Source organism: Myotis lucifugus, unplaced genomic scaffold (genome assembly GCF_000147115.1).
Source record: "Myotis lucifugus unplaced genomic scaffold, Myoluc2.0 scaffold_995, whole genome shotgun sequence".
Lineage (NCBI taxonomy): Eukaryota > Metazoa > Chordata > Mammalia > Chiroptera > Vespertilionidae > Myotis > Myotis lucifugus.
This window is the reverse complement of record NW_005872043.1, coordinates 2,078-7,054: the sequence shown is the minus strand read 5'-3', so window position 1 is coordinate 7,054 and position 4,977 is coordinate 2,078. Positions and strand designations below refer to the sequence as shown.

Here is a 4,977-nt window from a genome sequence, read left to right as displayed (position 1 = left end):
TACAAAGCCTTTTCCAGGTATAAATTATTTGATGTCATCCCTGGATCCCTAAAAAAAAAGAATCAAACAGAGAATTTATCCTCCCTTTAGAGTGAGAGAAAAACTTGTCTTTCAAAATTACAGACTCAGAAGACTCCTGGTGGAGAAGACCTGAAATTACCTACACCAGACTCTGACACAGAGCCACCGCCCACCTACTCAAAGTGCGGTCCACAGACCAGGAGGACCTGCAGCATCAACATCACCTGGGCGTTTGTCAGAAATGCAGTCTCTGGACCCCCTGGAGATTTGATCAATCAGGATTTGGATTTAAACAACAATCTTTGGTGATCTGTTTGCCTAATGAAATGGAGAGGTGTAGGTCTAGAATAGGTGTTCTCATCTTTTCACTGGTGACACTTGGAACTGGATAACTAATCGTGCTGGGTGCTGTCCTGTGCACTGTAAGAGGTTACCAGCCTCCCTCAGACATTACGGTATCCCCAGGGGCAAAGTCCTCTCTGTTAGAGCATTGCCTCAGAATTTCAGAACTGGATGTGCCCTGACTGATTCCAATCAAAACGTCATCCCTTTCGTGACTTATACCTTGGAGCACAACATTAAATCCCTCTGGACCCCATTTCTGTATTGGAGAAGGTAGTTTATAGATGCACTACCTCATAAAATGCATGTTTGTAAAAACATACATTTTCTAATTATATTAATGTGCTAAGCTGGGATATGGTGCATAAAATCTAAATGTATCTCATATTTAACAAACATTTTATAGTGAGGGACTAACTGGCAGCTTTTAACTTGTGCTATAACTATCAAATTCCTAATTGCTTTGGCTAAACCCTCATGAATCCAAGTAGTACAGGGCCCAAGGTTTCATAGGAAAGGAACAAATGTCCCCCATTTCTTAAAGAAGGAAATAGTCATTTTCTCGAGATATCGGGAGTTGTGTTCCCACCATAAATCTATGCTTTAAAGACCCAAAGACCTGTCAGAAAAATTTCTCAGTATTAGATTTTTTTCAAATACTGTTAACTTTCAATCTTTTTTTATTAGTTGCAGGAGCACAACATAGTGCTTAGACTATCATATACTTTACAAAGTGTTTCCCTGATATTTTCAGTATCCAACTGGCCATATACATAGTCATTACAATATTATTGACTATATGCTCTATGCTGTACTATACAGCCTATGATATTTTGTAACTACCAACTGTACTTCTGAATCTCTTCTTCTTCTAGTCTCCCAAGCCCCTTCTCATCTGACAACTACCAGTCCTCTCTCTATGTCTATGAGTGTGTTTCAATTTTTTTTTCTCTTTGCATTCAACATATATGTGAAATCAAATGGCATTTGTCTTTCACTGAGCATAATACCCTCGAGGTCCATTTATTCAGAAACTTTGGCTCAGAGTTGAGATGAGGCGCGGGAAGATGTAGATGTCAGGAAGCAGGCATTTAATGAAGGACTAACACAGCTGCACTCACCTGGCTTATTACATAGTCTCCTGGGAACAGAGAATCAGCAGGAAGAGTCTCCATTCTGTCCAGACCAGTGTCCCCCAGGGGAATCCTATGCTTAGAGGTTAGAGTAACAAGAAGTAAGTGTGCCTAATGAGCGGACACAGAGCATGTAAATCACAACTCTACTGCAGACCCTCGGCATGTGCAACCTTTGGTTGGAAGGAACGTGGTCATTGGTTTTAAAGTCCTAAATCCATCTGGGAGACCAATGCTTGACTCCTTGTTGTCTTGTCTGGGACAGAGCTCTGGTCTGCATCACCAACCATCCAGGCAAGGATTTGGACCTCCACACAGAAATCTTCCTCTCAGAGTTCTCATGCAGGTGAGTCCCAGGGCCCAAAAGACATGGCAGGAGAGGATCAGAGAGATTGTAAACCAAGAACTTGTACCTGAAGTCACCTTAGTACCCATGAGAACATAGCCCAGGTACCAGGGATCACTGTGATTGTTGGCTGGCTTTACAATACAGTAATGTGTTATTCATGGTGCTCAAAGGCAAGTGAACACTGCACTCAGAAATGTGAGTTCCAATGTTGACATTTAAAAGTTACTAACGGAAGGCAAATTAAGAAATGGCATTGGAGCTGTAGCTGGTTTTCCTCAGTGTATAGAGCGGACTACGCACTGAAGGGTCCCAGGTTTGATTTCGGTCAAGGGCACATGCTGGGATTACGGGCTCGATCACCACTGGGGTGCGTGCAGGAGGCAGCCAATCAATGATTCCCACTCATCATTGATGTTTCTATTTCCCTCTCCCTCTCCCTTCCTCTCTGAAATCAATAAAGATATATAATTTTTAAAAACAGCCATCATTGTTTAAAAAAAAAGAAACAAAAAGAAAGGGCATTCAAGGTGTAAAGTCCTTCCAGTAGAAGTAGAACATAAGTTCAAGGACTTTATTAAAAGGAATAGACAAATAGGTTATTAACTGTGGAGGAATACCCTGTGATGTGAGCGCATTTTTTAAATTGTATGATGGGGCTTATTAGACTATGTTTCCATATGCATGAGAAATATCCAAACCCAGAAAGGCAGCAAATACACCTTTGCAATCACAGTGCATGAGACATACATTTCACATGTTCTCTCACCGTGGCTATTCACATTTTAAAAATGTATTTGGCAGATGAAAACGAGTAAGGTAATGAGATTCACTTTGCAATTATTTCATTACCTGTGAGGCTGAGTAATGAAATTTGTGGGTTTGTAAATTATTTGGAGTCTCTATTAAAATTTATCTCTGTGAGTTTTTTCCTTTACACGCTTATTAATTTATTTATTTTAAATTAAAGTATAGTTGTCATCCAATAAATTTGCACTATGTTGTACACATGAAAGTTCTTTGCTTTTGGAGAGTTATATCAAAGTACTTTTATTCCATTTTTGTGTTTAAGTATAGTTTGTGTACAATATTATGTTAGTTTTAGGTGTACACTAGAGTAATTCAACATTTATATGTATCACAATGTGATCGCCACGCCTAGTCTTGTGATCATCTGTCATTGTGCAGAATAAACACAATATTATTGCCTATATTCTCTTATTTGATTTTTTATTGGATTCTTTATAACAAAAAATTGGAGTTTTTTATACAAACTGACAGTTTTTCATTTAGTTTGTATGTATATGTGTTTATACAGAATGTATAAAGTTTATCAATTTTGTGTGGTCTCATCAGTCAGTCAGTCCTATACTGTCCTCTCCATTACTTTAAAATTTTTTAAATGAAGTATAATTGACATAAAAATATTATATTAGTTTCAGGTGGTATAATATAATAATTCTGTATTTGGTATGTATTGCCATATGACGTGCATAGTAAAGTTTAGTTTAATAGCTGTCCCCACCATAGTTACAATATTTTCTTCTTGTGGTAAAGTCACTTAAAATACCCAATACAGTATTATTAACGATAGTGAACTTGCTGACCTCTGCAGTGAGTCTCTTGCTTTTTAAAATTATTTTTCTTTCTGAAAGAATTGAGTAAGACTCAAGAATTCTTCATCTGTCTTCACATGGAAAAGGAAAGTTTAATGAGAAACAGCATTAGGGATGTCCTAAAGGAGACCAAGCCATACACCAAATACAGAAATTAATTACTTGATTCTACAATATAGAAAGTAGCCTTTATGCTAGGTTACTAATGCTTGCTTGTAGGACAATTAGTCATGTTACTTTTTCTATATCCTGGTAGTTACCTCCACCACATGGAACTAGGGAACCTCACAGGATTTTCAGAATTTCTTCTTCTGGGATTATCAGAGGAACCAGAATTGCAGCTCCTCATATTTGGGCTTTTCCTTTCCATGTACCTGATCACTGTGTTGGGAAATCTGCTCATCATCATGGCCATTAGCTCAGACTCCCACCTCCACACACCCCATGTACTTCTTCCTCGCCAACCTGTCCTTGGTAGACATCTGTTTCACCTCCACCACCATCCCAAAGATGCTGGCGAACATCCAGACACAGAGCAGAGTCATCACCTATGAAGGCTGCATCACACAGATGTATTTTTTTCTACTATTTGCAGGACTGGACAACTTCCTCCTGACTGTGATGGCCTATGACCGATTTGTGGCCATCTGCCACCCCCTGCACTACATGGTCATCATGAACCCCCGGCTCTGTGGACTGCTGGTTTTGGTGCCCTGGATCATGAGTGTATTGCATTCCCTGTTACAATGCTTAATGGTGTTGGGACTATCCTTCTGTACAGACCTGGAAATCCCCCACTTTTTCTGTGAACTCAATCAGATGGTCCAACTTGCCTGTTCTGACACCTTTCTTAACAACATGGTGATGTATTTTGCAGCTGGGCTCCTGGGTGGTGGTCCCTTTGTTGGTATCCTTTATTCTTACTCAAAGATAGTGTCCTCCATTTGGGGAATCCCATCAGCTCAGGGGAAGTATAAGGCATTTTCTACCTGCGTGTCTCACCTCTTGGTTGTCTCCTTGTTTTATGGTACAGCCCTAGGAGTGTACCTCAGTTCTGCTGTTACTCATAGCTCATACTCAAGTGCAACAGCCTCAGTGATGTACACTGTGGTCACACCCATGTTGAACCCCTTCATCTACAGTCTCAGGAACAAAGATATAAAGAGGGCCCTGAAAAGATTGCTTATGGTGGCAGCTATAAAAGGACCCATTTTCATAGGGCTGAAGAAATTCACATGACAGCTGGACTCAAAGCCTCAGAGCCAGATGTTTTGATTCTTTGATAAGGTTGTGGAAGTGCAGTTTACTCTCTCTGTTTATTCCTGGAGTGTCTGTTTCTATGACTTCTGCAGAATTTAACTGAATCACTTTAGTATTTTCTTGACTTTGTGATATCTAACAGCTTTCCCTTTGTCATTTTTCTTCCCTCCCAAATTGATTCCCAACTTTGGACGAAATATTTAGAAATTCTTATTTATCTCATGAGAGTACATAGATTTCTTAAGACCAATTTCTTTTG

General features: G+C 39.5%; 1 pseudogene; it reads left to right on the top strand.

The window, feature by feature from the left end:
* The first annotated feature begins 3,727 nt into the window (after positions 1-3,727).
* Positions 3,728-4,697, top strand: LOC102431660 (annotated as a pseudogene).
* Positions 4,698-4,977: the final 280 nt, after the last annotated feature.